This window comes from Paroedura picta, chromosome 10, assembly GCF_049243985.1.
Source record: "Paroedura picta isolate Pp20150507F chromosome 10, Ppicta_v3.0, whole genome shotgun sequence".
In the NCBI taxonomy this organism is placed as follows: domain Eukaryota; kingdom Metazoa; phylum Chordata; class Lepidosauria; order Squamata; family Gekkonidae; genus Paroedura; species Paroedura picta.
In genome coordinates, this window is record NC_135378.1 from 36,987,564 (window position 1) to 37,000,752 (window position 13,189).

General features: G+C 45.8%; 1 protein-coding gene across 5 annotated transcripts in view; it reads left to right on the forward strand.

The window, feature by feature from the left end:
* IRF2 (interferon regulatory factor 2) overlaps positions 1-13,189 on the forward strand; it is a 50,190-nt gene that overhangs the window by 18,771 nt on the left and 18,230 nt on the right. Inside the window, exon 1 of one of the 5 annotated variants that reach the window (XM_077302289.1) lies at positions 2,351-2,453. The exons of the other annotated variants lie outside the window; for them this stretch is intronic. The gene's annotated coding sequence lies outside the window, so the exon portion shown is untranslated. Of the gene's footprint in view, positions 1-2,350; positions 2,454-13,189 lie in introns of those variants that run through there. 5 annotated transcript variants of the gene reach the window in all.

Sequence of the window (13,189 nt, forward strand, 5' to 3'; positions counted from 1 at the left end):
GATGGAGAAACGCCGTCCGGGCTACCTTAGTGACCTGGGCCTCCATGGAAAGTAAGGCATCCAGAATCACTCCCAAATTCCTGGCTTGGGGCACAGATGACAATTGTACCCCGTCCAGGCAGGGAAGACGCGCTTCCTGTTCCTGCTCCCTTCGGCCTAGCCAAAGGACCTCCGTCTTGGAGGGGTTGAGTCTCAGGCGGCTCTTCCTGATCCATCCAGCCACTGCTTCCAAACAACTGGCGAATTTTTCTGGGGGGAGATCTGGCCGGCCATCCATCAAGAGATAAAGCTGGGTATCATCAGCGTACTGATGACACCCAAGCCCATAACTCCGTACCAGCTGAGCCAGGGGACGCATATAGATGTTAAATAACGTGGGGGAGAGCACCGCTCCCTGTGGCACCCCACATGGAAGTGCAAAGGAGTCGGATAGCTCCTCCCCCACAGCGACCCTCTGTGACCTGTTCTCTAGAAAGGAGGATAGCCATTTAAGAGCCACCCTTCCAATCCCAGTATCAGCGAGGCGGTGAACCAAGAGCTCGTGGTCAACCACATCAAATGCGGCTGACAGGTCTAATAGCACGAGGATGGCCGACCTGCCCCGGTCCAGCTGGCGCCGGAGATCATCTGTCAGGGCGACCAGCACGGTCTCCACCCCATGGCCAGGACGGAAGCCAGACTGGTATGGGTCAAGGGCCGAAGTTTCCTCTAAAAATGCTAGGAGCTGGTCCGCGGCGGCCCTCTCAACTACCTTGCCCAGGAATGCAAGATGCGATACCGGGCGGTAGCTGGCGGGGTCCCGCGGATTCAGCGATGGTTTTTTCAGAAGAGGGCGAACCACTGCCTCCTTGAGCCGCTGAGGGAATTCTCCCGATGTAAGAGAGAGGTTTATAATCTCCCTCAGGGGAACACCTATCCGTGGGTCGCTGGTCTTAAGCAGCCACGACGGACAGGGATCAAGGGGGCAAGTGGTCGCCCTCACCGACCCTAGCAATTTGTCCACTTCGGATAAAGAGAGCCGCCTGAAGCCATCAAACCTGATCCCCCGTAACGGCCACGGAGCTTCTAGTTCACAAACTGTATCAACTGTGGCAGTAAGGTCACGACGGAGCGACAAGATCTTATCCGCAAAATAGCTCGCAAAAGCCTCGCAGCCAAGTTCCAATTGACTACTATTTTGATGCCCTCCTTCGAGGGCAGTAAGAGTCCGAACTACCCTAAATAATTGGGCTGGGCGAGAGCTAGCGGACGCGATTTCCGCAGCAAAGTAGTCACACTTTGCCGCTTTCACCGCCATCTCATACGCCCTCATAAGCGTGCGATGAGATGTTCTTGTAGCTTCGTCGCGGGTCTTCCGCCACACTCGCTCTAGCCGTCTCACCTCCCTTTTCCTCTCCCGAAGCTCCGCGGTAAACCACGGGGCCTGCTTGAGGCGAGGGCGGAGAGGGCGCTCAGGAGCTATCTTGTCAATGGCGGCCAACAGGCGGGACTGCCAGTCCTCCACCAAGGCCTCCAACGAGACACCGGAGGGCATCGGGTCCCGCAGAGCATTCAGGAGTCCTTCGGATTCCATAAGTCTCCGTGGGCGGACTAAAATGCGTCCGTCACCCAAACAGGGGAGGGGTGGCATCCGTAGGCGAGCCTTCAGGGTATGGTGGTCAGACCACGGAACGATGTTGTTAGCCACCAGATCGATCTCAACACCAGCACCAAAGATCAGATCCAGGGTGTGGCCAGCCTGATGAGTGGGACCAGCAACAAATTGCGAGAACCCCAGTGTCGCCATGGCCGACACCAGGTCCAGGCCAAGTCCTGGAGCCGACGAATCCGCATGGACATTAAAGTCCCCCAAAATTAATAATTTGGGGAACTGCAATGTCCAGGCGGCCGCCGCCTCCAGCAGGCCCAGCAGGGCATCGGGCGGGGCAGTGGGTGAACGGTACACCGCCCAGATGGCCACGTTCTCGACCGATTCCCACGTCAGGCCGACACATTCAACTCCTGGGATCGATGGTGCTGGGAGAGCCCTGAAGGCATAGCTGTCCCGGACCAGGATCGCCACCCCACCCCCCCTACCATGGAGCCGGGGCTGATGGAGGACCAAGAAGCCGGGTGGCGCAAGATCTTTGAGGGCGACTGTTTCACCTTCGCGCACCCAGCTCTCGGTAATGCACGCCAGGTCTACCCCATGCCCTGCGAAATAGTCCCGCAGGGTTGAGGATTTGTTCTTGATCGACCTGGCGTTGCATAGCATCAGCACCGGCTCCGCCCTAGTGTGACCCATGGGCACCATGACAGCAGCTGCCCCACCCCCAAGGCTTTGACAGTGGTTGTGCTGGCCCTGAGAGCCAAGGCAGCAGCTGCCCTGCCCATGAGGCATTCACAATGGCTGTGCCAGGCCCTGGGCAGTCGCTGTGTGTCCCGCGAGCACAGAAGCAGCGACAGAGGAGCAGGTAAGCAGGATGGGAGAGGGAAAAAGGGAAGGGAGTGTGCTTGCTTGGAGGGAAACCAACAGGTAAAGGGGGAAACAAGTGCGCGGAAGAGGACGGAGTATCTGTGTGTCTGTGTGTATTTGCGAGTGATGGAGGGGGGAGGAAGCAAGGAGGGGGTTGGGAAACCAACTTATAAGGGGGGGGGGAGGGAAGGGAGTCTTTGTATGTCTCTGTGTATGTGTGTGTGAGGGAGGGGGCCCTGACCAAGTAACTCCAGAGCAGGTATGAGTCCCACGTACCCTCTGAGAGTCAGACTGTTAGGACCATTTATTAGGGAACAGAGTGATGTGCCTCTATCCGTGACCTTCCCACTGTTCCTTTCCCATTTGAACAGGAGCAGGGTGTGAAACTCATATTTTACTAACAAACTCAACAGCTGGCTGGCTGCCGAGTTTCTGTTTATATAATAAAGGGGACTTCAGTTCCTCAGAAGTGAATGAATCAAGGGAAAGATCTGAGCGCTGCATAATTTGCAGGGCTGGAGAGGGAAAAGGAAGGTCCAGAATAAATAGATGCACTGTATGTCAGCTATTGTTCCGTGGTTTCCTATGTGTGTATACAAATCCTGCCTGTGGCGCCTTATGGGGAAAGCAAGTCAGTAGTTTCTGGAAGTTATTTTTTTTAAAAGAAGACATGTCAGATTATTGGCCTATCAGTGTCAGTACTCTGTGCTCTGATTGGCAGCAGTTCTACAGGGACTTCACGTCATCTCTTGTATGATCCTTTAAACAGAACATGCTGGTGACTGGGGATCTTTTGCATGCAAATGAAGGGAAAGTGTATTGCTTATGGCCACAGGCTGTTTACAATCAGAAGAAAAAATTGATAAAATTGAAAGGGTACAGAGGAGAGTGACGAAGATGATCTGGGACCAAGGGACCAAGCCCTATGAAGATAGGTTGAGGGACTTGGGAATGTTCAGCCTGGAGAAAAGGAGGTTGAGAGGGGACATGATAGCCCTCTTTAAGTATTTGAAAGGTTGTCACTTGGAGGAGGGCAGGATGCTGTTTCCGTTGGCTGCAGAGAAAAGGACACGCAGTAATGGGTTTAAACTACAACGATATAGGCTAGATATCAGGAAAAAATTTTTCGCAGTCAGAGTAGTTCAGCAGTGGAATAGGCTGCCTAAGGAGGTGGTGAGCTCCCCCTCACTGGAAGTCTTCAAGCAAAGGTTGGATACACACTTTTCTTGGATGCTTTAGGATGCTTAGGGCTAATCCTGCGTTGAGCAGGGGGTTGGACTAGATGGCCTGTATGGCCCCTTCCAACTCTATGATTCTATGATTCTATGAAAAAGGGAAGACATGAATCAGAGTTACTTTAGAAAACTAGAGTAAACAAAGTTTACAATAAGGCCTGACCAGAAATATATTATGTGTAACAGAAACAGATGGGCTTGGTGTCAAGCAGCCAGAGCTCCGCTTGCAAAGTAGATGTTCTATCACTGAGCCACACAAGGTCTCCAGTTCCTGGCAAGGCTAGTTTGAGTAAAGCTCACTGAAGCGTACTAAAACTGCTGATGAGAAATTTTCTGAGGTGGAAGTTAAATCTGCTGTCGGTATGTGGGATTTTGTCTTGAGGAGTAGCTGCTCAAGGAACCTGTCGTTTGGGTCCCTGCTTGATAGAGGAGATGATGTGCCTTCTGGAGGTGGTCCAGTTGTTACTAAAGGGTGACCTTGGCACCATGGAACACACTTGCCTGTTTGGGGCGTCACATTCCCATAATGAGCTGGCTCATGCATTGCATAAAGAATCCATCCAGTATATGGTGTAAAATACAGTATGCCTATCTGAGGTGGCAAGGAATCATTTGCATGTCTTTTCAAAGTGCAGCTAGCTCCTGATTAAAATGGATATTTAACTGCCTCTCATTTAGGGGTTCTGATTTGTTTTACAAATTGTGATTCCTGTAGCAAAGTATATCTGAAGTGTTTTGCAGTTTGCCCTTGTACTAGGAATGGGATCCACTACTTTAAAACAAGGATAGAGAAGTTATCATGGAGAATAGAGCAGAGAAATGCTATTCATTTAGTTACCACTGTGATTCCCCCCAAATGTTTTTCCTTCCAGCCTCTGACGAACATTGAAACCAATGTGTTCAAAATATCTAGTCCAGTTTCATTTCTAATTTCTTTTGTATTTGGTTTCAGTTTCTCTGTTGTTTCTCATTCTGACAAGATGGTCAGACGCAGAATTTCAGAAGAACTGACAGCCAACAATCCTCAGTTAGGATTTAAAAGGATTTCTATGGCAAAGCTGGAAATGACGTAATTGCTGGGGTCCAAATATGAGATAGATAAATCTGGATCTAAAATCAATTCTATCACCTTGCCTTTTTTATTTCACATGAATTGTTGTAGTTCTGCTAGATGGAATAACACCTCTCTGTGTATGTATTTTATTTATTTTTCTATTTGTATGCTGCCCTTCCCCAGGGGGCTCGGGGAAGGAGAACAGGGCCCTGATCTCATTTGGCAGAGCATTCCACCAGGCTGGGTCCAGGGCCAAAAACCCATGGCCCTGGTTGAGGCCAGTGTTGAACGAATCCCGAATGACATCTTTGGGGCCAGGGATCTTGAGCAGGTTTTGCTTGCTGGATCTTAAGTTTCTTTGGGGAACATAATACAAATTTTGAAAACACATGGATACATTGTAACTATAACATTAAAAAGAATCCTCTTAAAATGTGGGTGGGAAAGGCTTTTAAAACCTCTCTGGGTTTTATTAAATGTGAAATGCTTTGATCTCTAGTTTGTTATTTGGGATTTGTTCAAAATCTCAAGGCGAAAACCCAAAGTAATAATCATACTTTGTAAAGTGCAAACTAATGCAGTCTGATAGGGGCTATTGTCCAGTTGGGATTTATAGACATACCCTTTATGTAGAAGAGCAGGGGATTCAAAATATGCTGTAAGACATAGGAGGAAATGATACCTTTTGAGAAGTGGAAAATTCAGTTTGGGGGGCTGGGGAGCAGAGGGAAAACTGCATTTTAAAAATATGATATGCTTCACAACAGTATTCATATGTGTTTTAAAAATGGCAATCAGTGACTGAGGAGTTTTATAAAACTAACTTGAGTTTGATCATACAAAATTCTTACACTTACTCTTCTTAAGGGCAGGCTTTCTTAACCAGAGTTTCGTGAAACCCTCGGGTTTCTTGATGAGAGTTAATTCTTTAAAATAGATATTTTAAATTAGTTAAACATTTATTGGGTGATGTGACCATATATGGTCATGTTGACCCGCCCCCCCACTCCCAAAATAGCCAATAATGGGCCTTGAGGGGTGGGAAGGGGAGGGGCCGTGTGTGGGCATGTACACATTTTTCGTCCCAACCATATTCTGCATGATTGTGTCACTTCTGGAATTTTTTGAAGCCTGCAGAATTTTCAGGTGTTTCGCAACAATAAAAAAGTTTAGAAAGGCTGTTAAGGGGCTTAACCCGAAAGACCTGCCTGTGTCAGGCCCATAGCCAGAGGGCATACATGAGGGCATTGTCAATTAAGCTGAAACCGCTAAATCCTAAGTATAAGTCTAGTGTGTTTGAAACCACTTAATTAACATAGAATTAGATTTTGTACTGGGTACCTAAGCATTCATCCAGGCCCTTAAAAATTAGTCTGTATGCAACAGCAGCTGCATCTGTACAGCATAGCATTATCTGCCTAAGCAGGGTTTGTTTTTCACAAACATAAACCACAGCTTCATTAGTGGCTGTGAGGACGTTTTGGCCAGCTGTGCAGTAGATAAATGAAAGACCTCTGGACCGTTGGAGACATGACTATAATGTAGAAGTGGAAATGTGGCATTGTAGAAAAAAAATCCTGAACTTGAGTTTTCACTTAACGAGAGAAAAGAGGAAGGATGAGAGAACTTGGGGAACTTTAGCTTGCGTTTAGCTGTGAAGTTCTTCATTTTAAAGCATTTTAAAAGTTAGATTTTGTATAGTGACATATGAGACCACAAAGAATGCAGATTTAAGAGACTAACAGCGACTTCAATGGACTTCGAAGAGTGTGCTTAACATGGTAGTGTTGCAGTGCAATCTTCTCTGGGGTTAACTAGGATTGTCTGGTCCCCTTGCCCAAGTGCAGTGCTGGGGGTGGGGGTGGGGGGGGGGTTGCAAGCTCCAGGTTGGGAAACTCCTGGAGATTTGGGGTGAAGCCTGTGGAGGACAGGGAACTCAGGGTACAGTGCCATGGAGTAGGCTTTCTCATCCAGGATTTCATGAAACCCTAGGGTTTCTTGACAGTCTTTGAAGGGTTTCCCATATATGCATATTTTTAATTTGTTAAACACTTTACTTTTCCTGTAGGAAAAGGTCTAGAATTATTATTTCCTCAGTTCTTTAATTTTGGGGGGAATAAGATCAGGGGCTTGACAAAGAGTTATTCTTGGTGGGTTAGGGTTATTTTGAATATGGTCAGCGGTGTTCTTCCATACAGCAAAGCAGCAGACATATAGCTTGCAATCAACAATTAAAAACTGATAATAAATTCAGTTGGACACCCCAAGAATCTGCCTTATATAGAGTCTTAGTTCATTTTAATTATTATTATGATCCAAGATCAACCATTAGAAATGTTAACAACACATGGCACGCATCCTTATCCATGGTTCCTCTATATATTTGTGAAAAAGCCTGGGGGGTGGAACGTGTCCTGCTGTCCAAGTTATAATAGGGATTGGCCCTGCCCCTGCAGCTCCCGCCCTCCATCCCTGGACTCTCGCCTTTTTGCTCTCAGACGTGCCTCAGTGACTGGAGTCAGCAGCAGGTAAGGGGAGAGGGCCCTGGGCAAAGGGTAGTGGTGGAGGGCTGGCTAATGAGGTCCTCTTGGCCTTCTAAGATGGGCTTGCTAACAAGGGCCTTGGCCTACTAAGCTGGGCTTGCTAACAAGGGCCTTGGCCTGCTGGGCTGGGTCTACTAATGAGGGCCTCCCAGCCTGCTGGCTGCCTACTAAGGAGCTCTGTCCCGGGCCTGCTTATGAGCTGGCCAGCCTCCACCTGCCCCACTTGATCCGGCTGCAAGCTGCGGCCCAAAGCCACCTTAAGCTGTCTGGCCGGGGGCCAGGGGAGGGGACCATTTCAAGGCCCGTTCTTAGGAATGGACTTTGAAGCTAGTTAAATGCATAAAACAAATAATCCATGTAAAAATACACAGTTAGTAGTAATAACATTATTAAAACATGTTCCTCTGCCTTATTAAACATGCCGGAATGCAGAATCTTGCTATTTTAAGGGTGATTTCAGCAAGAAGAAGAGAACTAACAATACTGAGTCAAGAGCATTGACGTAGCACATATTGTCCACTCTGACTAGCAGTGGATGCCCAGTGTTTTAGGATGAGTTTTTCATATCATCTTCTATAGATCCGTTGTTAACTGGGAATGCCAGAGATTGAGCCTGGAATGTTCTGAATGCAAAGCAGATGCTGTATCACTGAGCCACAGCGTCTTCTGTCTCCCCTTTCCCAATTTAGTAATCTGAGCAATATTCCCCCTGAAAAAGGAGCAATCTCAAAATAGATCTCATTTCTGCCCAGTTCTTCTGCTGATGACCTAGAGAAGAAAGAAACAAAGAAGAAAAGATTATGGAACAGGCCATGCTTTGCTATAAGTGCAATCCTAAACGGGTAATTCTGTTTTGGACTGCACTATTAGTCACTCACCACAAGCCATTTTTCTCCGCTATCTCTCCCAAGGCAATTTGGTGACAAACTTCGTGCACATGTTTCTTTATATCTCCACAAAGAAATAGTCTATAGAATTAAATAATAGTAAATTCACTGACCTCATCAACTCTCAGCATATGGAAAACTAGTACATCAAGGATGAAAACTAGACAAGAAAGCTTTCAATGTACATTAGCTGTCTGTATAAGGCCCATAGAGTTGTTCAACTTTTTGTGCATGCATTCTGAGTTAATCCATTCCTTTGAGTCTCTTCCTGAATGCTTGGAATTGATTTGTTTCAACAAATAGGCGCTTAGGATACAAGGGGGTTACTTGTTGCTGCAGCAGTTCGTTGCTGGATGTTGTACTAGATGGATCACAGGTCTAATCTAGCAGGGCTCTTATATTCTTACGTTTCACATACCCCTTGAAATGGCTGGCAGCAATTTCAGCCTGACAATGGGGCGAGTGAGTTCAGCTGTTAGGTTTAAGTGCCTGAAGAGTCAAACTGAATGGAAATCCAGCAAATGTTTTGGGAAGGTGCCTTTTTGGGGCACTGAACCCAGCCAATTTGTGCCGAAATTTGACTTGTGAACTAGTTCTTGTGAATTCCTAGACAGCCGTACCCATATCTGCACAGTGCAGATAGGTCTGTATACAAGAGAAAAAGGTGGCATACACACACACCATGACATTAAAAAAAAATGATAATGTTCAGCAATCGAAAACATTCCAGTTTTATAGGATATTTTGTTGCTGACCCCAAAGTCTTGTACCTCGAATTCATACCAAGAAAAAAAAAACAGTTTAGAGAGAAGCTTCAGTGTGAAAAATTCTGCCCTAGTAAATTCTCTGTTCTGTCCAACAGAGGCTTCAATCTGTTGCTGATTTCTTTCCCACTACAGAGGTTAAGTTAGAAAGTTGTGAGCCAATCACTGGGTTCGTGTTTGGCCTCTGCATATGAATGTCATGGATCCACTGCTACCTAGCAGTGGCTGTCGTGGCACATTTCGGCCACATTTGTTTACCATATTTTTCCTTCCTTGAGGATAAATGTATCTGCCACAGAAGAATAACTTCTTTTCTGACAAAATGCTCTCAAATCCATAAACCTGTAGGCTAAATAGAGAGTAGTTGGTCTTGCTGTATTATGGCTGCTTTTCAATCATTTGATTGTGCTGATTGTGTAATCTGTGTTCATACTGGATCCAGACTTTCTACAGCAGGACAACTACAGTTTTATCTTGTCAGATCTATGTAAGAATAACAACGTATGTGAGGATTGATTGGTAGAGAATACAAGGAAGAAACCTGAGGTATAATTGGTGGTGAGGGCGGGACGGGACACATGCAGTAGGTTTTTGCATTAGTGCCTGTCGTTTTGTTAAAAAACAGAACATTGAATAATCCAAAGAATCTTTCTTAGGCTGCACAATAGCTGAATAATTCTGACGCCACACTTTTCTGTCTCTCTGTGTGTATGTTCTTGACTGTTTGCCTGGGCTTATTAGGGGAGGGTGTTTGTACACTGCTTCTCCCTGGAAGAGATAAGGCTTTGAACACTGCAGGCTGCAGGAGATAGGCATGTTAATGGAGGTCTGTCTCACACTGTGTTCTGTTTTGAATACCAGTGTGTTGTGTGTGCTTAAATTTACGCAACAGGGCTTGGCATGCCTGCTAATTGCCTCCAGGCAAAATTTATGACGCTTGTCTCAGTTCCTACCTTTTATATACCAGCTTCCTTGTGGGTGTAGGTCAAGTCTGAGAAATGTAGTATTTAAGGGAAACAGCAGGGAGGACTTTCTGGGGAAAGATCATGGGTCTGTGTGTCACTTAATGTCACATCCTTCTTCCAAGAGGCTCATCAATATACAAGGAGGTCATCACATCTCTCCACCCGTTAATGAAAGGGACATGCTGCCTGCAGATGTGCTGGCTCCCAGAACAGGTCTAGGGCATTCCATTATACCAGTATGGTTTTTCTCTTTCTGCACCTCTGTGCCAGAAAAAAGGTTTTACTTGCTGATCTCGGGGTTCACCTTAGCATTCAAAGGAGTACGTATTATTTAGAAGATAGCAGCTTTGGAGACAAAGCAAATGTACTGAGAGGGTCATGGATGCTTCCGTCATGGATCTGTGTCACTTTGGAAGGTACTAGGAAAGTGCTTGTTATAAAGTGCTCACAACCACTGATTCTCCCTGTCCTTTCAAAGCTACAACATCAAGCAGAAGATGAAACATGAACCCTTCTCCCTGATTTAATTTTGTGTAGATAGGAGTACTTGCAAATAACTGGTTCTTGCCCTGCATTTTCTGGAGTGCTAAAATCCCAGACAGGAGTCTCTCTTTCTTTCTCCCTCTCACTGTCTGTGTCCCTTTGCTATTGGATGTCCCTTCTTGATATGGAATACAAAATATATGCAGATGTGAATTTGTGAAGCTAGCAAGGAGAAATGGGATGAAGAAGAAGAAGAAGAGTTGGTTCTTATATGCTGCTTTTCTCTACCTGAAGGAGTCTCAAAGCGGCTTACAGTCGCCTACCCTTCCTCTCCCCTCAACAAACACCCCATGAGGCAGTTTCATCAGTGCTGTGACTCTTGCAGTTATAGGCAGGGTGTGGTCTAGAGCAGGGGTAGTCAACCTGTGGTCCTCCAGATGTTCATGGACTACAATTCCCATGAGCCCCGGCCAGCAAACGCTCATGGGAATTATAGTCCATGGACATCTGGAGGACCACAACTTGACTACCCCTGCTCTAGAGGTTAAACTAGTATTGGACTCTGGTCTTCAGTATCCTTTGCTGTTGTGAAGCTTGCTGTGTGGCCTTGGCCAAATCATACCAATTCAGTTTTCACTTATTGCCATGGATGGTTGTGAAGGAAGAACCACACATGCTAACCCGAGCTTCTTGGAGGAAGGGCAGATAGATATGTAGTGAAAGGGTAGACAGAACCAGCTGAAAAATTAGTTGGCTTCATTCACGTAGTCTGCGGATCTGAATTTGTTCGTGTATAGGGGATCCCTATTACTTCATCTTTCTGTTATGTGGTACAGATGTAGCCACCTTTTGAGTATTGTTCAGGAACTGCAGCTGTTCCCAAACCCAGCGGCCAGACTGTTAAGTGTGACATAACTCCTTAGTAATAAAAAATCTTTACCTGTTTCAGTTTGTTTTTTCACACAAATGTACTGGCATGACTTATAAACCTCCAAATGACCAGGAACTGAAGCGTCGTAAGGACTGTTTGCTCCCCTATGGATGTTCTCATTAGTTAAGATGTACGTGAGAGGCTCTTCTTCAGGAAGAGGTTAGATGGAGAGTTTCAGAGAAAGGGCTTTTGCTGTGCCCAAGTGGTGAAAAGGTCTAGTTGTCCTGACACCTACAGTAACATCAGTTGATGTCCACCCTCTTTTTCCTTTTAATCGGATATTGTTATAGGCAGCTCCCTCTCTCAGCTGATAGCATTGTTTCTGGGTTGCCGTATTTGTTTTAAGCAAATAGTATGGTTTGTCTTGATTTTCCGTGAGGGCCTCTTGGCAGAATTTTTTTAAAATTTCCTTAAATGGATAGCCGAATGTTATTTTATAACACCTTAAAACAACAGGAGCCTTAATCCTGGAAAGAGTGAAGCAACTGCATTGCAGCATGGCTATAATGAGAGCGTCACAGTTAATTTTCATTTACATTTGTACTTCACACCCCCAACAGTAATTGCTTGAATTTCCTGGACAGATGGCTGAATAAGAGCTCCGTTGCTTAAAGTTCAGCAGCAGGAGAAGCTCAACAGTTTCTGCATGTTGGTTTTGTGTTGCAGGGACTGAGGGTGGAGGCAGATTGCAGCCATGTGTCTTGAACTTGTTGAACTCAGCTCCCTTCCTTCTGTCTCCCTTTCCAAATACCAGCTGTTGTTATTTATTTAGTTTATTTGTACCTTTGATTTATAGACCGCCCATCCCACAGTGAAGATCTGTGTATACAGAAAGAGCATCTTTGTACACTGTCAAATGCACGTGCAAAGGCAATTTTTGCCGGAGTGGGAAGTCCCTGTAAAGCAGGGGTGGCCGAACTGTGGCTCTCCAGATATCTATGGACATGCTGTCAGGGGCTCATGGAAATAGTTCCGCAGGGCCTGCAAAAGGGAGCTCCTCCGCCAGGCATTTGGTTGAGGTCGACTCAAACCATCACTTCCAATTGGCCCCCAAGGCCCCCCCCACCTACTATGACTTCTACAAACCTGCACAACCCACTGGGTCTCAGTAAGAGTTGAGCTGAGGCTCCTTTGCAATCCCATTATTCTCTCATGTTATTATCATGTCAATGTTGTTATAATGTTATTGTTACCATCACCTATTGTTAACGTATGTTATCTGTATCTTCTTTCCTGTTCCCTGAAAACCGTCCTGAGCCTTCGGCAAGGGCGGTATATAAGTATAATAAATATAAATAATAATAAAATAAAATAAATTGTAGTCCATGGGCATCTGGAGAGCTTTAGAGCAAATTGGGCTACACAGAGGAAATATGCAATCACATCTGCAAAAACTAGTGCCCTGGCAATTACACGTTTCTTCTACACCAGTGGTAACCAGTACGTGCCAGCAGCCCTCAAAGTATTCAATGGGAAACTAAGTGCCCAACTGTTCTATGGCATCCCTATTTGGATCAACGCTTTTAACCAAGCAGTCGAAAGTCTCCAATCTGTCTTCCTTCGTAAAATCCTTGGGATGCCGAACTGTGTTTCTTATGCAGTCCTATGTCTAGAAACCAGCCAAAGACTATTGGGAACCAGAGCATGGTTGTTAACAATCAAGTTCTGGCTTCGCATTCATTTTAGATCTGAACCCAATAGTCTAATTTCCCTCATGCTATCTGAACATGAGTCATCTACTTGGTTAAGACACATTGAGGGAAAAATTAAATCTATAGGGATATCTTTAGACTCCTTGTATCTGATATCTGAAAAGACTGCATTTAATTCAATTAAACGCAGACTGTTAGACATAGAACTGCAGGAACTTAG